The 25,847-nt window shown below is 44.4% G+C and overlaps 1 pseudogene; it reads left to right on the top strand.

The window, feature by feature from the left end:
- Nucleotides 1-16,550: 16,550 nt before the first annotated feature.
- Nucleotides 16,551-25,847, top strand: part of LOC141576650 (large ribosomal subunit protein uL16-like) — a 28,237-nt pseudogene continuing 18,940 nt past the window's right edge.

Raw genomic sequence — 25,847 nt, 5'->3', positions numbered from 1 at the left:
TACCCTGGAAAAAAATTAAATGTACTTTCTTTTTTTTTTTTTTTCAGAAGTGATTAGCAGCAAAACTTGAAAATGTAGAGACTCTGAGTTTGTCTTTGGGAGAGGCCTGCAAGGGCCCCAAGGACAGACTCAGTGGCTGCAGGGTTAGGGTTAGGGCCTGGGAGGAGCCAAGGAGATGGGTGGGATAAGCTAAATTTTAAATGTCGGGTGGAAAGCAAGAGTGTGGCAAGAAGCCCAGAAGTCCCCACTTTCCATTCTCAATGAGTCATGATGAAAGAGGAATAATCAAATGGTCGCACTTAGGTAAAAAGACTGCTTATTCTGATGCTTGCCCTTAGAATGGTTAATGAACATGACCGACCAGTTGCTACCCACAGTTCCAGGCCCAGTGTTAAAACTACAGCCATTGATCTTACTGTTTCTATTTTATTCCAGTAATCTAAAGTCATAATCATGCTTGGTCTCCGAGTCCTTCTCCAGGGAGAAAGTCACGGGACTGTAACCTTACAAAGTAGCCCAAATAACCAAGAACACATCTTAAGTGTTTACAAGATAAAGAGATGTAACCACTAGCTTCTATAGAATTGGTCACCTGAAGGCATTATGATGCCATTCTAAGTCTTCTGATGAAAAAATGATCCTATTGGTTGTTATAAATGCTTCATTGTTTAAGCTATGGCTAATCACCCTGCTCCATCCCCAAGATGGCTTCTTAGTTTTGAAGGCACTAGCCTGCTGTGGGTCTGCTTTGCCTGGCAAATTAATAAAGCTTCCTCTTTTCTTCTAAACTCTAAGACCTTGTCTCTGTGTTATTTGGCTTGTCAGGGACAGGGGCCATTCTTTCTGCAACAATAAGGTCATGAGATAAACACAGACAATCACCAGGACCTCTGGATCCACCTGACATCAATATTAAAAACAGATGTAAAATCACAGAGCACGAACTAAGGAGCACTCTACCGGTGGTACAGTGGGGCGTGGGGTTGCGTGAAGCAGCGTGGCAGGACACACTCACGTTGTGCAGGCACGCAGGACCACTGCAAAAGAAAAAAATATGAAGAAAAAAGAACATTCTACCTAGTAGAAATAAAAGTCCTCCTTCTTAATCGGGATACTGAAGAATGTTAAAAATGTATATATGCACACCTTTTCAAAGCAGGTCAAATATGCTTGGGCTGGGGAGAGTTCAGGAATGGAAACCCTGAGTGTACACATGGCAATGGCTGGGGCAAGTACTGCCAACACAGGATGAGCCTGTACCCCGGGCACAGGGCTACTGTCAAAATAAATCCACTGCAAGAACAAACATTGATGAGTCAAAAACCATAAAGTTGAGGTTACAAAACAAAGCCAGGATCCAAACACAGCCCCCTCAATGTCACTACAAACAAAACATGGGAAACCAACTCAGAACACTTCAACAAATAATGTGGATCCCTTGATTCTCCCAAACACAGCACAGGGACCTGTGCCCAGATCACTGGCATCTTTTAGGTCTGCATGTCCGCATTCCTGTGCTTTGAACATCTCCTTTGTAAATTAAACTGTAACCCCTTGCATATCCAGGCCATCTTATCTGGAACAAGGCCAGGCTGTCTAAATCAAAAAGCTAAATTCCAGAATACTTAAACAACATTTTGCATTATTTCCAGAACACAGCAGGGAAGGCCACCCACACAAAGCACAGTTCCTGATGCAAGGGGTGGGGGCAGGTGACTGTCCCAGAGCTTCAGGCATTCGGAAATTCTGAGCAGTTTTCAGGAGTTCTAGGAATGTGACCTTAGTCATTCACTCATTTATGAGTTTTATTAATTAAATTAACTCATGCTTTTATTAAAGTTCATAAGAAGTGCACCTTTCACAACACAGTGTCACAGAATTACAACCCTTACACCTAAGAGCCCATCTCTGCATCTAGAAGCACATGATTAAAGAAACTTCCGTGTACTGAGCCCTCTGTGGAGGAAGCTAGTAACATTAACCTGAATGACCTTTATTGGATGAGAATCCTGAAAATTTGCTGGCGTCAGGTCTGTGTAAACAAAGATCAAGTGTGCCATCTCTGTCTGAAAGCTCAAATTAGTGAGATTTTACTCGGGCCAAATTAAATTTAAAGGCCACCACATGGAACTTTCTAGCAATCAGAGCTATCTGAGCCACCTCAGGAGACAGTTCCTCATCCCAAGTGGGCTGGTATAGAGGTTGATCTGAACAGGAGAGCAGCCAGATTTGAAATCATATATTTCTGGAAAGGTGGGCCACAAAGCCAGGTGTATCTGTGTGCTGCTGGTTACACACACTGCAGCAAAGACCCACACAGAAATTGCCACACTCCTACAACCTGTCTTTATCAATATCAAGGGAGGGGCAATGGTAATATTTGGAGAATGAAGGCAATCTGTAAACTTTAAGATCAATGTGGCCTTTGGGATCTACTTTATAACCTGATATATTACAATGGCCTCTATGCTATGCTTAACTGTAGGCATATATTAAAATGAAAATGACATTGCATAGCCTTTGTCACTGAAACCCTCTCAGATACCTTCTGTACTTACTGTGGTGCTGAGAACAACGTGTGCACCAAGTATTCACTGACTAAGCAGCTAATTCCATTTAACAATATTGATAGAAATGAAACAGGATGACAGCTAATGCTGAGTCTTGCTACATACCAGGCATTCCTTCTATTTTATGTGCATTATCTCATTTCATAGAAAGAACACGGAATTTGGAGCACATTGACCAGGATTATAATTTCAGCTCTACTTAAAAACAACAACAACAACAACAAAACAAACCGAATAGGATTTGCACCAAACTTCAACACTGGTTACATGTAGGAAGTAAGCCCAAGGAACAGTGTGAGAAATCTACACTTAGGTCTATGCAGTTATATACATGAATATTGACACATAGACATTCTATTATGTATAAATCATACATAGCATATACCTAGTGTGTATGCAGGTGTTCAAAAAGTATTTGCTGTTTTGAATTTTTAAGAAATTTGCTACTCTATAAAATATAAACAATTTACACATTGCAACAGAGAGGGAATTTGCAACAATTTCACAATGTGATGTAATTTACATTTAAATTAAATGATTGATTTCTTCTAAATTATTTATCTTATTTTTCATGTTAAAACCCTACAATGACCTCAGTGAGCATATCATAATGTACGCATAATGATGGCGAATATATACAAGCTCACGTTCCGGCAGTTAAACATAAGGAACAACACAAATATTACTAATAGTGACATGCCTATTTATGGGAAACTTGTTTTCCGTTTTTGTAGTTTTCTGTATTGTTCAAATTAACAAGGTCCTTGGCAAACATAAAGAGTTCTGCTCTTTGACCTGCTGACCGTGGGGAGTCCTTTGAGTGTGTTGGGCTAGGACTTTCGGGGCAGCAGTAGTGGGAACGCCTCACAGGGGAGATGAGGATGGGAGACTTGTCTTCAGTATAAAGAAGCAATACACATTCACTGTGAAGCCTTGGAAGAGTTACTTGCCCTCTCTGAGCCTTGAATTTCCAGGCCTCTAAACTTAGTTTGATTTCTTATCCACTTACAAAGCCCCCACCAGTGCAGACTCTAACTCACAGCCTCTGGACATCTCTGGATACATGCAGTGTGTGAAGCACCTGCTTCCAGGGTCTGAGTCTGAGAGCACTTCCCCCTGGACAAACAAATCCTCCACGAGGCACACGACCCTTCCCTGACCAAACCGTGGCTCCTCCAGACTCGACCTCCATCATCTGACCTTCAGAATCATCCTGCTGGGCCCATGTCACCCAGGAAAGTCCCCTGCTGAGTTAGCTTAGCCAGGGCTGGGATATGACCACCCAAAGAAATCTGACCATCTGGCCTGCCTGCAGCAGGAACCCCTTAAGGGCCAGCCAGAGCCCAGACCATGGATGTTTCCTCTCAGTGAGTCTTCATCCATGACCCTACCCTGTTCCTGGGCTGTAACCCCCTCTGGCCTAGGCCGAAGTTGGACTTGGGCCTGGTTCCCCCAGCCATGTCACCCCTTGGAGAGTTCCTCCTGAATACAGTGTTCCATTTTTAGCACCTGTCAAATAACTTTCCCTAGGGGCACTGTGGCTGTCCATGGATCAGGGCACTGTCTTCATTGCCCCCACGTTCTGAAATGATGGACACAGAAAAATGGAAACCATCCCATTTGCCACCCAGCCTCCCCTTCCAGGAGGGCCCCCCTCAGACATCTCCACCCAAGGTGCTCACTTTCCTAGGGCTGGAGGTTACCTCAGTCTCCAGTCACCAGCCACCCTCTGTGTCACCAGACCAAAGACCTGTGGCTTTTCATTAATCCCATTTCCTCCAATGAAAGAATCATGTAAATACAATAAAATACTAAGAGGAGCAATGAATACAGCCCCCACCTCTCCACTGCCACAGCACCTTTGTTTTAAAGCACTTTAGCTTCTGCTGTCCCATTTGAAACTTTCCTAATATCTTAATTAACAAGGTAATATGTATTCTTTGTATTCTATTTTTATTGAAGTATAGCTATTTACAATATTGTGTTAGTTTCAGGTGTACAGCATAATGAATTGGTGTTTTTGCAGATTATACTCCATTATACTTTATTACAAGATATCGGGTTTAATTCCCCATGATGCACAGTAAATCCTGGTTGCTTATCTATTTTATATACAATAATTTGTATATCCCCTTTTAAAATTATAATCATGTTGGGTTTACACTGTATTTAATAATTATTTTAGATGTAAAAATGTGGAAACTGAAACTCACAAACACATGTACATGTAAATACTAGACTCTGTGATCACAGAGGAAATAGAAGAGTTAAAACCCTGATGTTGGGAATGCAGCCTCCACCAGCTGCCAGCTCTGTGACTCTGGGTAAATAGGGTCACCTCTCCCAGTGGTCTCCCGACTGCAGGGCGGGAGTGAGGAGCCGCCTCCCTCCTGGGGCACGGGAGGGCGCTCCGTGAGCTGGAGCCCACGGGGTTGGGACTAGAGGCTGGCCAGAATGCCCAGGAAAGGGGGGGTGATGCACTGAGGGGCAGGACTGATGGGGCAGAGCAGATGAAGCTGCAGGGGGCGGCCCTATGGCCTCCTTTCCCTCCAGGACAACCCAGGCAGACCCCCTTTACCCCGATCCACATGAACTGGGCTGGAATCTTTGGCTCAGCCTCTCTGAGGATCCTCATGACTGTCCCACAGGCCTTCACTTGGGGGTGGCCCCTTCTTCCCAGGAGCCTGGAAATGATGGGAGCTCCCTCATAGGGAGGTGTCCTGGGTACCAAAGCTGGGATCCAAACATCAGGTGCCACCCCGGGTCTGTCTGTGCCCAATCCTCAAGTAACACAGGCCAAAGGCCACCTGACCCATGGGGGTCCAAGACGCTGTCCCTGGGGTCTCCACATGTGGGGGCATGTGTTTGGCCTGTGCTCCTCCAGAGGAAGCAGGGACTTGGCCCTTCACTTCTGCAAGGGTCACCCTGCAGACTCAGGCCCCTGGGTGCTACACAAACACACACATGGCACACACCACATACACACCCTACATAAACACACACACCACATACACACACACACCACATACACCCCACACACAAACATGAACATGCAGACACACATCACACACACATAGGGCACAAGCCCGTGTCTCCCTCTTCCCTGGGGCCATGCGGGGAGCCCAGCGGGCTGACCAGTGGCAGCCACAAGGCTTCACTGACTCACAGTAAATTCCATCTCATCATTAAATTTGTCATTTATTTTAAGGTGTCAAGTGGGAAAACTTTTAAGAAGAAACTCAGCAGGACAATGACTGCACGGCCTCACAGAAGTAGAGCCTGAGGCGGAGACCCGGACCCGGGAGATGTGGGTGAGCCAGCAGCGGGGCTTCTGCTCAGGTCAGGAAGAAGCCCTCGTCCCGCCCTCCTTCCCCTCCTCCTTTCCTTCTTCCTTTCTAATAACTGTATTTGGAAAGGCTTCTTCTGCTACAGTTTGCCTGTTCCTTTTGTTTCCATTTAATAGCAACAGATTTCTTATACTGGTGTGAACACCGTCAGTATCTTTTGAAGTGCACCGTGCTTTTCCCGATTAGGAGGGTCGGGCACATTCACACAAAGGAACCAGAGATTATCCAATCTGCAGCAACTTTGTAATCAAGCCCAGCCACTAGGCCCTCACCGAAGGCAGGGGAACATCAGCCCTCCTCAGGGCTCTGCGGGGAAGACAGTTTTGTGGCTCTGGGCTGCCCCTCCAGTGACACAATCACCACCGGATGGGGCAGCCGAGGCCTGAGCTGACAAAACCTGCCTCGGTCTTCAGGAACTTTCTCACTTACCAAACATCAGCCTCTCCCCCTCCTTTCTTGTCCTTCCATGGACCAGAGAGGACCGGTGGCAGGGCTGGGCCATCAAAAGACCACGAAGGGCGCCCATTCTTTCTCCCAGAAATGACCTCCTGGAACCTGCCCAGCTCTTATCCAGCTACTCCCTAGTGTTTCTGGTCCACCTGACCCCAGTAAAGTCCATGCAGATGCCCTCCAGGCCTTGAGAAACCCCCAACCCCCTCCTGTGTCCACCGCTGACCAAAGTGTGCACCTGAGACTGCAGACTGTTTTTTGGGGATTATATGTATATATATATATAACCCAGAGGTTTCAATCTTTAAAGACTAGAGAGCTTTTCAAAATAGAAAAGAAACCAAAAATAAAATAGCCTTTTGTTCTTGAAGAGTTGCCAGAACTCAAAATGTAAACTCCAGTTTTGCAGTATATTCTGGTTATATGATCCAGACCTTAGAAGACCGTTGGGACAGTTCGCAGAGCCGCCGTCCAGTGGGCAGCCCGTGCCCCGAGCTATCCGCCTCCCCCCGCCCGCCAGCCCGAGGCCTCCCGAGCCCCGCCTGCGGCCCCAGCAGCAGCGCCGGGGAACACCTACATCCACAACCTGCTCGTGGACGGGACCTGTCAGGATGCGGCCATGGTGGGCTCTAAGGACTCGCCCCACATCTGGGCCGCCACCCCAGGAAAACCTTTGCTAGCATCACACCACCTGAGGTTGGTGTCCTGATTGGCAAAGACTGGTCAAGATTTTTCATGAGTGGGCTAAGGCTTGGGGGCCAGAAATGTTCTGTGATCCGGGACTCACTGCTGCAGGATGGGGAATTTCCCATGGATCTTTGTACCAAGATCACAGGTGGCGCACTCACCTTCAACATCATGGTCACCGTGACTGCCAAGACGCTAGTCCTGCTGATGGGCAAAGAAGGTGCCCACGGTGGTATGATCAACGAGAAATGTTATAAAATGGCTCCCTCCTGTGGTGTTCCCAGTACTGACTTCATCTGTCCCTTCCCCTACTGCTCCCCACTGATTTTGCACCCCTCTCCTTCCCCCCCACATACACCATTTTTATTTTTGGGACCATTACCCCACACCCCTTTTTGCTGCCCAAACCACATGGTCAGAGGCCAGGGCTGGATGGACACCTCCCTCTTCTCATACCCTTCCTTTGTGTGGTTGGATAACTTTTTTGTTTTTTTGTGTATTTTTCCTGAATAAAAAAAGATTCTACCAAAAAAAAAAAAAAAAAAAAAAAAAGACTGCTGATCTGAGCCAAAAATATATAATTCTCTTTTAATGTCAGATGCTACCTTTTCAGTAGCCTTCCCCCAAGTTGCTTTCCATTCAATTGCCTGCTGACCCTGCCAGCCCTGCCTCCCCAGTCTTGTGATTCACTTACCTGTGGCTCTGCTGCACAGGACTGGGAGTTCTCAGACCATCCAAATTTCTCCTCCAGGATGACAGACATCTCTGGCCATTCAATTGCCATATTCCTTGATGTTTGGGTTCAAAGTATATTTGTGATGGTGGCGTTTCCAAGCTCTATATAGGGTCTACCGCCACGCTTAAAGTCATAGCTGAGTCTGCCATGAAAGTCCCCCTTATAAGCCTAAGGTTTCTTCTTAGATTTACACTAAATGTACATTTTTGTTAATATATGACTTTACTTCTTTATTTCTTGCAGTCTCCATGTTACATATTTTTAGATAAAAGACTCAATTTCAATTAAAATTAACTCAAATATATCTCTTTTATAATAGTATCAAGAGATCGGAAACAACCTTGAAATATGGCGGTCATAATCTCATGGGTTTTATTCTCTTTTTTTAAGCAAAATAAATCATTATCTCCTTTCTTCCCAGTGGGGACACGGGGAGGGGAGCATTAATCCTGAATGTTTACTTATGTTTAAAAAATAGCTTTTCAGAGTGGGTGAACAGCCTAAATGTGTTTATTTTTTATAAGAGGTAGGAAATTAAACTCCTGAAGACAGTTTCTTTACCTTGTTAATTTAATTTATAAAAAAAAATGTGGTGAAAATTGCAAATCTTCTTCAGACTTCTCAAAGATATTGGGACAGGTACCTTATCACATAGGTCATCACCAATGGTCTTTCTGATTCTAGAGAAGGAACCCTATTGTGAAATAGTAAGCAATTAGTCAATATTATTAATTTATTCTGAACCTTTGAGAATTAAGACATAAAATGAGAACAATTTCCCTTTGGTGCGATATTTATCCATAATGAGAAGATACTCATCCATCCATTTACTAGACCCTGGGATGGCGGAGAAATGTGGGTTGACTCTGAGTAGCTGCTGAGCTGATGGAAATGATGCTACAGTTCCCACATGTCTCACTGTGCTCCCCCTAGACATTTGGTTTTCATGGCTCTCTCTGAAGTTAGAGAAAGTCATAATGGATCATCACCGCATTTAGATTGTGATTGTGATTCTTCCCACCTAGAAATAATGTGGCTTCCCAGGCTCAGGCCAAAGGACTCTCTCCCCAATACATAGTGGTAGGTTAGTGGGGGAGTGGGACACCATTACCCCATGCATAGAACAATCATTTAAGAAATGTTTTAACTTATAACTTAAACCATGAGATAATAAAGTGTAACTGAAACATTAAAGCCAATGGTTTCAACAACTAGCTATGTAACACTGACTAGTGCAAAACATGGGTCTTACACAGAAAACTGATAACACAACACCCACCCTGAAAGAATTTATGATCTAGTAAGAGAAAGAGAAAGAGCAGGTATTCAACAAGTAAGTAAGCATGTAAGTAAATACATAAATACTGAAAAAATGAATTCTCTACTAGAAAAAGAAACAAAGAAGAGCTGGCATTTCCAACTTACAGCATAAGAAGGCACTGAAGGCTTGGGGATATGAGCATGAAATAAAGTTGAATTGGATGTTCTTTTGTCCCTTTTGTAGTTTTCCCAAATGTAAATGGATTCCTTCCATAAGGCAGTGGTGTTACAGTACTAACGCTACTCTTAATGTCCCTAATTATCGAATGTGGAACAATGCAGATGGCAGGCTATTCAGGATTTTTCTTCCTTTGTCTTTCACCATGAGAACCAGCTCACTGCTCATTAAAACATCCTGCAGAGGGCAAACAAGGGAGGGGAGGGAGCTGAAATTACTTTTGGAAGTTTTTGGGAAGCATTGGTGAAAGTTTTGGTGGAATTGTAGAAACAGTCTCTTTATACTGTCTTCTTCTTTCAAAGAAATCTTGTTTCCCATCAGTGAGATTTATGTGGAGAGTAGAAAATGCCATGTGTGCTTTGACTTTCTGGATAATGGAGTCTTCAAAGAAGGACTTCAAGAAAATAAAGTTTTCTCCCAATTCATATCAAATATTAATTTATATTTTTCCTCTTGAAATTGATTTTATAACCTAAAACAAACCAAGATAAAATATTTCTCAAATAACAGAACACATCAGTATTCACAGAAGTAGCAGAATCTGTTTTTATGTTAAAATTGATGGACCTTAAATTTACTAAAGAAATAAACAAGTGAGAGAAACAAAAAAATCTAAAAGTAAAATTAAAACAACAACAACAACAACAACAACAACAAAGAATGACTTTAGAATAGTGACTCTTATCAAGAAAGGAGCATGAATTAAAGTGAAATCTGTGGTGAAAATTTCTGAAGTCCCAGATGCTAATCGGCCTCCTCATCCACTGCACCCCCACGGTCATTGCCTGTAACACGGAGAACAACTTCAGACAGAAGCAGGCTGCACATGTAAGCAGTATGGGTGCTGCCAGAACTTTATTTAAACCCAATAAGATAGAACTGATTCAATAAAAGAGGACAAGCAAGGGGAGGGACACCTGTACGGACATTAGTGAAGACTAAGTTTTGGCTGTTTAAACAAATAGCCCACAAAAATGAATTCTTCTTTGAGATAAAGACTTCTGTTTTTATTACTTTTAAGGCTTTTTGATGGTTGTGACGTCCCTGGGCTTCCAAGATACATACGAAAAGTGTCTTTTTATACACTAGATTGGAAAATAGAACAACTAATAATGATGATAATAATAGGTATTAAATCTGGGTACTAGGCGCAGCATACGAGGAAGTGTTTCACAACAACAACACGAGAGCTAACGGGCATTGAGCATTGTGATGTACAGTCACCGATGAGCAGTTTTAAATGTTTTAATTAATTTATTCCTCATGACAATATGGTGTGGATTCTTTTGTTACACTTGTTGGATCAATGAGGAATCTTGGGTAGATGGTGTCACATTTTAATCTAAATTTCTTGTGTAAGTCAAATACAATTTCCCCCTACCAGGATTTTGATTGTCTGATGTCAATTTATATGCACAGTATTTTTTATCTCCCATTTAAAAAAATAGTGGTAAAATACTCATAACATAAAATTCACTATCTTAACCATTTTAGGTGTACAGATTAGCAATGTTAAGAACAAGTACATTGTTGTAGAATCTTCAGAACTCTTTTCAAATCTTGCAAAACTGAAATCCAATACCCAGTAAATAATGCACAGACCCACCATTTTCCTTTCTGTCTCTATGACTCTGTCTACTCCAGATACCTCATACAAGTAAATTCACACAGCAGTTGTCTTCTTGTGACTTCCTTATTTAATGTGTCACAGAGTTTTTGAAAACATATGAAACTATGATAATGCAAACATATTATTTTCATTTTATAAGAAGGTTTTTAAAATTATTACTATCTCCCAAAAAGTGTCATGACAAGTGATGACTTCTGTGCTTTTTTTAAACTCAAATAATGATTTTAACTCACTGTTATTTTTTAATTTCTAATCATTTACTTAGAGCAAGAAAGGTTTTAAATCAACACATGCTACCAATAACAAAATATATATCAATACTAGACACTTATATTAAAATTTATTATCAATAAGATATTTGATACACTTTGCATTGTCAGTTTCTCAAATGAAAACTTTGAGACACACTTTATTATGCTTTATGAAGTGGATATTATTTTCACAAAGAAGTGTATTCCTAAATATTTCTAAGTATTAATTGTATTTATTTCCTTTCTTTTTTAATAAGTGGGATAATTTCCATCAATTACAGACCCACAAACCCAGCTGAAATAAATATTATATATTCCCAAGACAATCAGTCACCATTTTGCATTTACAATTTTATTCTTAAACTAAAATTTGAAAGAACCAAAGTCAAATAAGAACCTCATGTTTTTGTAATCTATCAGTTAAGTTTATTATTAAAAATTATTTTTCTTCCTTTACATATAAAATTAAGTAGACTGTGGCTCTTCCTTTGTAAAAAACAAACAAACAAACAAACAAAAAAACCAAAAAAAACTAAGAATGTTACAGTTCAGATTTCAAACTTCAGCTTTTTCAACAAAGCTCAAATTTTCTTTTCACCATTTTTCTTTCATGACCTCTGATGGTGGAAATGTAAATTGACATTACAAATATCAACAGAAATAATGCCACAAATTCCATTTACCTTGTTACTGAAGATCATTTCCCTTCTTTTCATATTTATTTACCTTGAGAATGTAACGGTATTAATTATTCAACAATATAGAAAGAGTGTTGGACAATTTCATACTACTTCGAAGCATAAGAATTCCCTCTTATTCACAGTGTATAAATCTCAAAGTGTATGTGTGCACATTACATACAGTAAAATGAACATTTTATTGATATAACAACTTACTCCTGCAACTACTAACTTTCAAATGGAAATTGAATAAAGTTTGGCTAAGTTGAAACAATTATTTTAATTTACAAAACCATCATTTTTCCTAAATCCTGTACATATGAATAAGGCAGCAAAATTGTATATTAAGATCTGAATTATTTGAATTCATTACTTCAACTTAGTTAATAAGACTACTGTCTTGACATGAATTCCTCCCAAAAAGGCCTCCTCAAAGGGAATTTATCTGGGAATGTGACCCATAGAGTAGGAATAATGAACAAGGCGGTGAAAACAGGGAAGAAGGAAATGCTGAAGTATGGATATGTTATCACAATGACCATGGTCGACCTGTGCTGGAGTCCACAGGCTTTCTGGGAGGCCTCATGAAAGCCAGGAAATGAAGAGAAGGCTTTTCCCACAGGCTTCCACCTGCCATGGATTTAGTGGCCCTTGGACTTTGACTATCACATAAGCACTTGTAGGCTGCACATTCCGCATCCTGCATTTCTTGTCAGAAAGCTTCCAGGAAAGGAAAGGAGAGGCTCACGCCTTAGCCAGAGTAAGGGACTCCCCAGTTGCACCTGCAGGAAGCTGGTCAAAGTCTCCAAGAACTGGTAGTAGGACAGGTGCCTGCAGTAGGACACGGGGCCAGGAGGGTGCTAAGTGATGCTCAGAGTGGGTGCTGGTGCACTAGAGCCTTAGGACTCCTCAGACCCACCTTTTCTCTCCCTTAACTCTAATCTGCCCCTGAGTCTCCTTCCAGGTGCTGGCCAGCTGCAATCTCTATAAGAGGGTTTGTGGAATATCCTGGTGGCTACAGCTGCTCCCAAAGCCTTGCTGAGAGTCAGCATCTCTCCTCCCCACCACTAATTCTAAATTTCTCTCATCTTTGACCAGTGTCTCAGCTGATCTAAGGTTGCCTGCCTGGTAGAGTGAGCCAGACCTTCTTCATCTAGGTTTGATTTGCTTTACCTCCATGAGGACATAGTTGCTGTAAATGCCAAGATACCATTATCACTTGTCACAAAACACCAGGTGATGCATCAGTGAAGTTTGTGACTATTCCTTCCTGCCTCCACTATACAGCAGTGACCCAGGTTCTTCAAGTTACTAAGGGCAAGTTAATCTTGAAAATATATTAACATATTAATTCTCTTTTGTCTGATGATCCAGGAATGAGAAGGCCAATCACTGGAATCAGGAGCCCAAAGTGGCTAGATGATAGTCAGTTCCTGTGGAATGCTTATGTTGTCCTCTGGTGGAAGTGTTTTCCTTCTTGGAAACCAAGATCTCCAATCCAGTAGAGCCTAAAGCTTCAGACACAGGAAGCATAAACTTTGAAATTGAATCACTAGGAGTAATGGTAAATGGGGCCATTTGTACTCTCACCTCTTGGTTCCTGACAGGACAGCACCATATGTCAGCCATCGATACAGCACACATAGCACACACTTTCCCCAACCTGAAACTTGAGCTGAGCCATCAACAGCTCATCCAACCACTATATCAGATCAACTCCTTCTAGGTGATGAGACAGATGGTAATCCCAGTGGAATCTGTGCTCATGCACCCCTGGTTTCACAACTTTTGTCATAAATTAATCCCTCAAACACAGTGTTGTAGAGGATGTTGTGCCAATAAGTAAGGCATTTTGTAAGCCCCAAATTCATGGTGCTGGTGGAGGCTTTGCTGGCAGAGAATTAAAATGCATTACCATTGTAGGTTTAAATTCTAGCAGGGATGAACTGTTGCCATCTCTAGAGTGGAAGGGATCCAATAAAGTTAATCTGACAGCAAATGGCTGGCTGGTCTCCTTGAAGGATAATATATCACAGACTCAGGACCAGGCTCTACTGTTGACAAGCTGGGCACTCAGAAAGGAGCAGGGTCTAGATCTGCATTAGGGAGAGGGATCCCAGTCTGCTGTACCCACGGCTCTTCCCAGCCATGGTGTCATATCTGTTCATGCACCAATCGTCCAAACAGGGGACCGCTAAAGGTTAAGGATGGAGTATAGTTCACACTCACAGAGCAAACTAAGCTGTCCAGTTGATTGCTGAGAGTCTTCTATTCAGAGAGTGCTCTTTGGTGGGCACTAACACGAGACAATGGTCTGCATGCTATATATCTGCCCCCAGAGATCCATCCACTTGCCTCTTGCCCCAGATTTCCTTGTCTCTGTTTTCTTTTTTTTTTTTCTTGCTTTACCAAAGCCCCTGACAAAAAGTCATTTGCTACTTCCCAGTAGTCTATGCATATCCATAGCTCAGGCCACTTCTGCCTCCATATAATGTAATGTATGAATTGTTCTGTTTGGAGTTCTTCCCACTGGGAGGATGTCCCTTTAGGGATGCGTTCCTTTAGGGCGAGCTCTGAGTGCAGCTGTAGTGTGACAACTGTTCACTTATGGCTGCCATCAGTTTGCCACCTTAACCCACATGTGAACCAGGCCAATATTTTTTTTTTCTCTTTAATCAGCACAGCTATTTCTAGCTACCATCAGATCTGCTGGTTCACATGGCCTGAGATTCCAGGAAACTTGCACAACAGCCTTGGCCTCCTGAAGAACTTTTTATTTATCTGGGCATCATTTAAGTCCAATAAGTGTTTGGTACACTTTTCTCATAAGGCCCTTTGTAGAAGGGTAGGTAGAATGTTTATAATTATTCTTATGTCATTAAAGAGTCCTTTCTCACGGGCACTCACCCTCCATTTTAGCCAATGGTATCTGGGTCTGTTCAAATTAAATACATCCAGAAATTGGGTGCAGGCCCTGGGTTTTGCATTGTGACAGTTGATGTTAGGAATCTGCTCACCATGTATTTACTGGGGAAAAATCTGTGTATATATAGACCTTCACAGTTCAACCCCTGTTGTTCAAGAGTTCAGAGTATTGACAAAAGACCACTGGGAGGATGAGAGAATGGAAGTTGGATAAGCAAGGAAGTGAAAACAAACTTTGAATTCTGGTTCAGCCACCATGTCTTTGAGCAAGTTACTTAATTTCTGTGCTTCACTTTATCTGTCTGTAATATGGGGGGATAACAGAGACATTGTGCAACTTTGGGTTTTTCTCACTGAAAGTGGCCGGTTTCTCTTCATCAACCTTTGCTGCCTCATCCTTTAGGTGCTTTAGGTCAAATTTAGCCTTTGTTTCCTCTAGGAAGCTTTCTCCGTCCTCCCAGGGGTTGAGGTGGCCTCCAATGTCTTTCAGCCACATGTACCTCTCCTACAGTAGCTGTTGTCATACAGAATTGCAATTGTCAGATCACTTATCTATCTGCTCCACTAAGACCAAACACTTTACTGGGGCAGGGATTATGACTGTCCTAGCCCATTTAGCACATATTGGAAAAAGTTTATAAATTTCATTGAACTCTCTTGTAGATTGTAAGGGTTAAGTGAAGTAATGTGTGTACAGCTCCTCGCAACTTAAGTGTTCAGTAAATAGTAGGTTTAAAAAAGCTCCATTATTTTTCACATCTTTATCATACGGCACAGTTCCTGGCATGTACATATTTGTATCTCAGTAAACACTTGCTGAATGAAAAGTTCAGGACAGACATGATAAGGTCCTTAACTACGTCTGCCAACACTGATTTCAACTGCTGTCAATTTTCCTTTCAGTATCCTAAATGCTGTCCTCTAAAACTCCAGTGTGTATTAAGTTCTTATTTTTTTAGAGGAAGCAATGGCAAAAATAAAATAAAAATCCAAGAAAATAATTGTAAGATGCCACTGTAGAATGGAGGAAAAGGAGAGGTAGTGGGAAACCATAGAGGTGCTGTGAGGTAGTAGGGCTTGGGGTGTCTGTATTTTCTTTCTTCCTTTCTTCCTTCCTCCCTTCCTTCCTCTATTTGTTTGTTTGTTTCTTTTTTTTTTAACTTTCACTTAATTTTATTTTGTTTCGGAGTTCTACTGAGTTGTCTTCAGACACCTTCCTTTCATATCTTAAAAATTGTATCATAAGGATGTTAGGAGAGAATTCAACAGCCTAGGGGGTCTCAATAAAATAAAGCACATAGTTCATATGATACGGAGTACTTTCTGAATTTAGAAGTTATCCCCCCGGGTGAATGGAGGAAAACTTACACTTGAGGGTCCCTTTGAATAAATGGAGTTCAAAACTTCTCAGTCCCTCCGTCTTTGTTCCTCTTTTCCTGGGTTCGGAGGCCACCTCTACCGCAGGGCGCACCTGCCACTCTCACCGCCGGCCAACCGGCGGCTCCAGCCCGCAGGCGGCTCCGCGGAAGGAAGAAGGGAGGGGCTCTCAGCTGCCAGTGGGCGGGGCGGGGCGGGGGTGCTGGGGGCGGGGCCAACGGGCGCGGGCGGCTGTGCGCGCTGCCGCCGCTACCGCGGCACCGGAGTGCGGCACGTGTCCGTGTTTACGTCCTAGTGGAGCCTATGTCAGCAGCCGACTGGCGACATTGTGACAATACTGAGGCACAAAGTTTAGGAGACGCGACCCTCCGTCAAGCCAGCTCCTGGCTGCCGGGAAGAGGAGGAGGGGGGGCGGGGAGATCGGCCTTGGTACTAGCGGTGGAGACACACACACGGTTCCCGACCACATGCCTGGCCCCACGGAACCGCGCCTCACCTCCGGAGCCCCGCAGGTGCAGCACCGCGGCCTCGCCCCAGGGGGTGGCTAGGGCTCGCGCCAGGCGCTGCGGCAGCTCGGGGCTTGTAAACAGATACCCCTTGCACGTGACCGTGTGAACTACATGCTCCTGGGGGCGTGTTCTCTTTCCCGCGAGCTGCGCCACAAAGAAGCGGGGCGGTCGGAAGGCAGAGAGGCGGGCGAGCAAGCAGGGAGAGCCCCTCAGCGTTTTAGGATGGCCGAAGGCGCCTGGCGAGGGTAAGCGGTGGGGGGAGGTGGTGCTGTTGGGCACGGCACAGCCAGCTGCTGAGTCCGTTGGCGGGCAGGGCTGGTGACCCTTTCCCCGGGGCCTGGCCCTGGAGCCACCATGTTTTTGGCGCTCAAGGAGAGACTCCAGTTGGACTGGGTGGCCTGGAGGCTGCATGTGTTCTACAAGCGGAAGAAGCACAAGTTCATCTTCATCATCTCCTGGAATGAGATTGAGGGCAAGTTTGCCATAACCTGCTAAAACCGGATGGCCCAGAGGCAGAGGAGCGGCACCAGCGGTCAGGTGGGTGCGGGATGGGGCGCCAAGCCTGGCACACCCATGTCCAACAGGACCTGCAGGCTGTGCAGCCCAGCAGGCAGGGGTTGGCCTGGGGCCACTGCCTCAGTGACCCAGGGCAGAAGCCCTGGGCCCCAGAAGCTCCCGTCCTGGACCGAGGGTGGCTTTCCATGGAGCATGTGCAGCCTTCGAGGGGACCTGCTGCCCTGAAGTTTGTCTGGAAAAGAGGTGGGAAGCCCTCTCTGGATCCCAGTGTGGGCCAAGTCCAGCCCGATCCTGAGCACATCTGCAGGTAGAGATGTGCCTCTGTGGCAGCCCCCTTGGCGCCTATGGAGGCCCAGGTGTCCTCAGTGTGGATAGTGAGCGCCTGCAGAGTGGTCACCTAGATTGAGGTGCTAGAAATGTTGAGGGAGGATGAGGCGGATCCGGCATACCCGGGACTCACAGTCACGGAGCAGCGGACGCCCGCTGTGGAGCTGGAGTCTCCGCCAGGGCGTGAAGCTGGTCCGGGCGCTTCTTCCAGGATCTGCGCTCAGTGCACCAGCAGCCAAGCCCTGTGAACTCGCAGCTGGAGCCGTGCTTGCTGATATTCCCCGAGGAGATCTTGGGCATGTGGACAGTGCTGTTTGGGGGCGTCCCGGAGGTGACTGAGCAGGAGATCGCCACTGTTACTGTTACTGGGAAAAGGGAAATAAGAATTACCTCGTTTCTTAGTCATCCCTCAAAGAAAGAATTTTTAACGAGAGAAAGAAAGTGTGATATGTCAGATTTTTATTAGTAAAATGAAAAGGTAGTAAAAAATAGTACTTTCCCAAGAATTGGGAGCTGGCCAATCCAAGAGAGGAAAAATGGCGCTGCTCCTTTGTTTTTCTGTCTTATATCCTGTCTTAGGGGCATTTGTGTGTGTGTGTGTGTGTGTGTGTGTGTGTGTGTGATTGATTGATTAATGGCTCAGGTTCTTTGAGTTAACAAGCTGATTGACGACTCAAGTTCCTTTTGCTCTGGTTGATTGACAGCTCAGGTTCCTTGTGCTCTGGCATGCCCATCCCCTTTTGGGCAGGTTTTTACCCATGAAGCACATAGACAAACCAATGGGAGGGGGCTCAGACTGTAATGTTAATTACGTTACAATGAGCATTGATTCAAGTTACACCGGGTCCTTCTCTTATATGCAGCTGCAGCATTTTGATTTTAAGTGGCTTCTTTTGCTGGCCCTCATTTAGAGAAAGCGAAAATTTCTGGAGTCCCTTATCCTGAATGCATACATACTGTTATTTACTGGATTGTTCCTTCCCCCTTCCTCTCCCCCTGCCCAGTGCTCATTTCTATCTAACTACCTAACATCGTCGACTTCAGGTCTACTTGGGCCACGACCTGGACACCTGCGGATGGAAGATCCTCTCCCAAGAATTCTTCACGGAAACCCACGACTGGGAGTATTATGAACCCTTAGCGAGCTGCAGCAGAAGGACCAGGAAGCACATCCAGGAGGTAAAGACCTAGTCTGGGCTCCAGTCATAGCTTTTGGTTACTCACTGCCGAAGGCTGGAGCCTAGGCCTAGGCTGTGCGCTTCTGGGACACTTGTTTTTCTAGACAAGGGAAAAGGAAAACCTGCTTGTGTATTTTCAATTTCTTGTCCACTAGATGGTGGATCACAGTCCCTTATCCTAACAACAGAGTTCTTTCTCACAGGTTTGCGTTTCTCTCACAAAGCCCACACTGGGCTTTACACGTGGAAAGTGCAAATTGGAAATCATCCAATAAGTTACTTTTTTTCCCCAGGCTTCCCCTTGTAAGGCAGAAAGCTGAAAGGACATTAGAGGAGAAGGTTAGGGAGAGATGAGAAGTGAGGAAATACAAGGTTTAGGGGAGCTAACCTGCACTTCCCAGGAAGCCATGGGTGGGCCCACCACACCTGTCACTCCTGCTTTGGCTCTGGTGACCTTGTTGTCACTGCACTACTCCCAGGAGCACAGAGGAGAAGGCCACGGAGCCTCCACCAGGGCAGCGGCGACTGCTCCTACCCGCCAGGTTGCCCTGGGAAACCACGGCCACTCCAACCTGTGCTCAGAGAGGTGAAAAGACACTAACCACTGTCCCCGGTGTCCGTGAATCATGTGACCATAGTGGGTCATGTGACAGCCTGGGGGCTGAAGTCCACCCCTTAGACCTTCTGGGAAAGCACGAAATTCAGAGGCAAATGTAGGTGAGGCCTGGATGCTCGCTTCTTGCTCGGGACAGCAGGGCCAAGACTGTTCTCAGACCCGCTCCTCAGGGCTTTAAATTTGGGGTCACTCCCGTCTGCTGCCCCTGCTCTGCTGTGGGTGTGCCTTTTTCCTCCCTCCGAATTGAGAAACTGCACTTTCTGGGGCAGGGGACAGTTTGCATGAGTTCTGCCTTTGGCCCAGAATTTGGGGCCAAGACCTTAACTGCCCCCACCCAGAACAACAGAAATGCAAATGATGGGGGTTGTGGGGTGGGTGAGGAGTTATTGTGCAGATCGGGCGAGGTATAGTCCACGTCTCCACACCTCCCACCTCTGAGAAAGGGAGCTAGTGTTGGAGCTGCCTCAGGGAACTATAGTCAGGTTGGTAACTCAATCCCAAATGGGCGTTCAAGATTAAAAAAAAGTTCTTTATATTCTAGTTGCAGTTTTCTGTAAGTTTCAGATTGTTTTAAACTAAATAAAAATAATTTGTGGTTGTAAAAGGGAAATTAATCATCATTCTTATACATGGGTCTAAAAAAAGAGCTTAAAATGTCACTAATATGATGTGTTTTGCAATGATAATGTAAGAAATTAAAATCCAGTCATCTAGAGATCACAAATTAATTTATTAAAAATGATCCTGGAATTACATAGCTAGAAGTTTTAAACTTTAAGAAGCCAAAAAGAAAACTCTACATGTTACCAATATTTGCATACCAAATTTGTTTTAAATTGCTATTTAAAACAAAAACTATGGTAGAAATGTCTATGGTTTATAACACTGGCAATTCATCTCTGGGGTAGACCGGCTTCTTAAGAAAAACATCTTTAAGGGCGTTATGGACTGAATGTTCACACGTTGAAATTCTATTCTGCCCCTCCACCCCCCTTCCTTTTCATCCCTATGAGATGCTCAGATGTACTAAGAGGTGAGGCCTTCGGAAGGTGATTAGGATTAGACGAGGTCGTGAAGGTGGAGCCCTCCCGAATGGGATTAGTGTCCTTATAATTGTCATCAGTCTGCACCGCTTTCCCTCCTCCCCTCTCTCTGGAGTGAGGCCAGACCCAGGCACTGAGCGAGCAAGACTGCGAGCTGAGATTCTGGAGCTGCTGCCACCACCGCCAGCATGAGAGCGAGGGAGCACCCGAGGGACCCAGCCCCTGTGCGCTGGCCCAGCCGAGACCTGCGCCCAACCTGGGGCCAGCGGGAGCCACGGCCTCCCGTCTCCCCACTCCCCTCCCCGCCGGCAGCGGCAGCTGCACACGCCGGAGCCCGAGCCGGCGGCCGGGGGGCCGGGAGGCGGCTACCTCGGGCGGGGCTCGTCAGCGGCTCCGCGGTGAGAGGGCGCTGAGATGCGGCTGGAGCTTCTGTCTCATCCTGGGGCCTGGGGCAAGGGACCCCCATGGTGGAGGGAGGGGGTCCCAGACTCAGCGACACCTGTGGGAGCCGGAAGCCAGGGTGGCGCCGAGCGGAGCTGGCTGGATCCCCCACCTCAGTGCCATCTCCGCCACCTTTCTGCGTCTATAGCATCTCCACCCTGAGTATATGAGCCGGGACCCCAAGTTCGGCCACCACCCCCCAGCCAGGGGTGTGGGCGGGGACCTCAATATGAAGTAGTGGCCCGGGCAGCGGGATCAGCAGGACCGGCGCCGCCATCCTTTCCTTCTCTCGCCCTCCCTTCTGCCCCCTTGGGGGTCTTCTCCCTCAACCAGTCACTGGACCCTGGCTCCTCGGCAGGACTCCGGGAGGACGTCTTAGGGCCCCACCCCCCCCAGCCCCGAGGGCGGCGGGTTTGGGGGGACCTGGAGGGCCGACTGCAGCCTTCGCCCAGAGTGAACTTTATTAAAATCAAAATACAGAGCATCCCAAACCTGACTGTCCAGGTACAAGTGGACCAGGCCCGGCAGAAGACCCAGCCTGAAGAGGCCCAGAAAGAGAAGAGGAGGGAAGTGGGGCCGCTGCCTCCTCTGCTCTGTTGGTGTTGAAAAGACCTGGGTGGCTGCCCCGCTTCTTCCTCAGTAAGGCGCGGGCCCTGCCGCAGCTGCCGCCTCCATCCCGAGGAGGAAGGGAACCAGCCCACCTACAGAGCTCTGGCTCTTCTGTAAAGTGTGAGTGGCTCTAGGAAGGGGAGTTGAGGGATGGGGAGGGCGAGGGTGCCTGTGCATCCTGCGGTGTTTTGCAGATGTTTTCCTGGAGTGTTGGGAGCATATAGATGAGCGGGGTACCTGAGTCCTCACTGTGGGCAGAAGGTATCAGGCAGTCCCGTGTTTTGTAACATTTTAGTTCTCTGTGTGTGTGATACGCAAGCCTGCAGGTTTCTTTTTGTGGAGTTCTGTCTTTCTGCAGAGTGGACACTTGCATGTTTCTGGCCATTAATTGGTAAAAGGAAACTGAGGAAGCCAGAGCATATGTGCGCACAGAGGACATCTCTGTGTATGTAGCTTTTCCTGGTACATCGGGTGGGAAACAGCGCTCTAGGTTTTGTTTCTGGGCAACTCTTATTTGGGTTCCCAAATGGAAGCCTCTGACTCTGTGAGGCCCTGAAATTAAAATTTATTTTCTTTTCTGCATTCTTCCTTGAGAGTTTTCATTTCGGCACAGGAACTTTTTACCTTCTCATTTCCTGGGTGCAGTTCCTGCGTATCAGCAGGACGTGGTAACAGAGATCAGTTACTCAGGAAACTTGGGGTTCTTAGGAATCATAACTGATTTGGGGGAGAGCATTTAGTACTTTAACCAGTTTATTAAAAAGGTATTTCATTTTTCCTTAGCCAATTTTTTTTTCCCCTGGGTAACATATGTCCTAATTGACAGCATTTTTTAATTGGTGGAATGACTTGTGACTTATTTCAGTTGTCTTCTCTATCAAATGAGGATGATTTTTTATCCCCCTTTGTTACTTTAAAGGAGAAGTCTATAGAATCTTTGATTTGTATTTTAAGTATCCTCTCAGAGTGGCAAATTAAGGTGCAGGAAGATAATGAATATTTTGTATATTTACGCAGACTTTAAGGGTTAGGCATAGGTGGAATTTTACATAACAATGCAGACAGTACCATACTGAGGATCACAGGCCCCTGGACAGCTGTGTGGGCTTAGTCCTGAAGCCACTGCTGAGAGAGGCTCTGTGGAGTGAATGTAAGCCTGAGTCATCTGTGTTAAATTTTCCATTCAGGACCTTGATCAAACTTATTTAAAACTCTCTCAAACACTTTTTAGCCTGTACTTTTTTCTTCTGAAGTGACAAATTCTACAAGTTTATTAGCCCTCATTTTTATTAGGAATTCATTTATTTATCCCAAACCTGTCTATTTAAAGTTCCAGGACAGATCCTGAGCGTGTGTTTTGAGAAATGCTAGAACGAGCTGGAGTTCATCTTTTCCTGGTTTTATAGATTTTCACTGTTCCTCTTTACCATCATATTTCCTGACTCTTTTTGTCTGTTTTACAATCACTTTGCCCTCCTCTGGAACTTCTGCAGCTGTTTTATCCTTATTTATATGCCTTGTTCTTGTTATGCCTTTGTTATGAACCTTAAATTCTGTCTATTTTAAATAGACACTGACATTAAATTATTGTGTAATGGTTGTAATATTAGATGTGAGATCGAAGACACCTGTTGCTTTATCTGTTATTTTGTGACCATAAGGAAGTCATGTATCCCATGTTTCACAAAGATAGGAAGAGAAATCTAGTCCTGCATAGGCTGCTTTTGGGAGGGAGGAAGGGAGGACAAACCAACAAAATAGTTTGAGTGTAAATTCTACTCCATCAGAGTTGCTTACTAAATTTAAGACTTTTATTGCTTTTACTATAGATTGGCTAAAATTCATGTCAGTGTTTTATTGCGTATTTATTTAGGAGCAAAGAAACAACAAAGTAATTGGGGGTCCCTGCCTTTGAGATGCTTTTACTTATGAATGGCAGAGACAATGATACACAGACTGCACAAAACTGTAGGGAAAGGGAAATGGACCAGTTTTTAATCTGTGACCTCTATATGACAGAAAGTGATTGGTACATTATAGATGTAAGTGTGTACATTTTTCATTGGGGAAATGTTGATATTGGACTACACAGAACATACTGGAGTGTCTGAGCCAGTGGAAGAAAAGAGCAGGTGGAGATGAAGTGTTAAGACTTTTGGAACTGGAGGATGTGGGAAACAAAAGTAATTAGGAAGTTGGTTGATGGGAAATCACAGGGAAGTTGTTGAGTAGCTTAGGGTCTGTTTGTGCTTGTGTGGGTATGTGTTTACAGCTCAAAGAATCAGTTGAGAACAATATTCCTGAGATGGTAGTTTTAAACCATAGAGGAGAAATTGTATTTTAAACCAAGGCATTATACCTGGATTCGGATTTTGTTTTTCTAGGGAACCAACATTTTTATACCATGGTCACTGAAGAGCGATAGAGATGGAGGAGTGAAAAAGTGCTCCCAATATATTAGCATGGTGCTAGTGGTTTCTGATACAAAGTAATTCAGAAATGGGGCAGTGGACTTTGTTTTGGACATTACATTTTCGAATTGAAGTTGGATACTGATGAAATCTCAAGACAGTAAAATTATGAGCAATATGCTGAAAATGTAGAATTGGGAGTCATTATCAAAGTATTAAAGTTTCTCAAGAGTGCTGATGGAGAGCAAAGAGCTGACAAATGGGTATTTTTACTTGGGAGAGGAGAATCTGTTGAAGTTAGCAAAGGTATAGTAAGAACAGAGATGGATGAGACTCTCCCTAAAATAGATGTTCTTAAAGTGAGTACAACTTGAAGTGGAAAAGGGAGGAACAGCCAGTCTCAGGACACATGATTATTTTTGAAACTACTGGCAAGCTTTTTGTAGGGTATGTCTCTTGAGGTTAAGTTCAGAAGAATATGTAGGATTTCACTGTTAAGGAACTTATACATAAAGGACAGATCTGTTTTACCAAATTCATGTTTTTAAAATGTGCCTTTCATTATCATACTGAGTTTAGTCCCCAACATGATGAAGTGGGGCTAAAATATTTGGCAAAGAAGGCTGCTTCTCCTGCTGGTAGGTGATGTGTGTCTTTGTGTCCCACACAGTGGACGGGACAGCACTTTGCTGGCACAGCATTGCTGAAAATGCCTTTACAAAATCTTTTTATTAAAAAACTAACAAATATAACCAACTTGACACTTAAAAAACCCTGACATTTTTGAAGCATAAGATGCTGGAAGACTGATTTTTTAAAAATTTAAAACAATTTAAAAATTTTCGTTGTGAAGTGTGGAATTTACTGTTGATGCCAACAAGGATTGAGGATTGTGATTTAGGGACTCTATATAGCCACACTGTCTTGTGTTCCTTAGTTTGAATTCACCAATTCCTTTGTAGCTTCTTTGGCCTCTTCTTAGGAGTGACTGTTCCAATGGGAAAACATCCAGGGTAGATCAATTTAGATGGGGATTTAGATCTAAGGTGGTTTCTGGAACAGATGCCATATGGGCAACTTCCTTCCTCATCCGCTATCTTCCACAACATTTTTATGCAAGTGAAATCATGGTTTGATGAACTTTAAAGGGCAGTCTTTTTGGGTTAACATAGTTTACTAGTAAAGGCAGTGGGAATGGTGGGACTCTGGTAGTTGGAAATGGTAACGTCATGTGCTTTGCCCAGGCAACTTTGGGATTGATATGAGATGATTAAAAAGACTTAAAAGTGTGCATTTTTGTTTGTGTGTTTGACACCAGATGAGCTAGCAGCCCATGCCTAGGCTAGCATCAGTCCAATGCTTGTAGATTGGAGATGGTACTTGGAGAAGTTTTGTGCTGCCGCTGACATCTCGTTGTGTAGAGGAGGGGTTGGCAAACTGTTTTTTTTTTTTTTTGTTTTGTTTTTTGTTTTGGTGAAGGACCAGTTAGTAAATATTTTAGATTTTGTGGACCACATGGTCCTGTCACAATGATTCATTTCTGCTCTTGTAGTGCAAATGCAGCCACAGACAATCTGTAGGTGAATGAAGGTGACTGTGTTCTAATAAAACCTTATGCATAAAAACTGGAGGTAGTATGGGTTTGGCTCATAGTTTATGGACCCCTGATGTAGACAAGTGCCAAGTCCACCTGCATGCAGTCTGAGCATCCCTCTACTGCAAAGCTGAGATTGGCTATTTCAGGTGGCCTGTTTTCTAAGTGAGATATGTTCCTTGGGGGCTGTCTTAAAATGATTCTGCACAGAGTCTACTGTTCAAGTTACTTTTGCCTCCGTTGTAATGAAAACCATGGACTGAGGAACATGGGCAATGCCATCTATGAAGGGATGCAGCCAAAATGTAGGGACACTTGCATTGCTTGTTCAAAGATACCATAATATAAAAGGTACCACATAGTGATATAATGGCTGTGCATCATGGCCAGAAGTGTCTTTGGAGTATCTGAAGAAACTTCTGGGTATAATTTTGAAAGATTCTGAAAATAAG

The sequence above is a fragment of the Camelus bactrianus genome, unplaced genomic scaffold (assembly GCF_048773025.1).
Source record: "Camelus bactrianus isolate YW-2024 breed Bactrian camel unplaced genomic scaffold, ASM4877302v1 HiC_scaffold_154, whole genome shotgun sequence".
Lineage (NCBI taxonomy): Eukaryota > Metazoa > Chordata > Mammalia > Artiodactyla > Camelidae > Camelus > Camelus bactrianus.
Note: the sequence above shows the minus strand (reverse complement) of the source record. Positions and strands in the feature narration are given on the sequence as shown.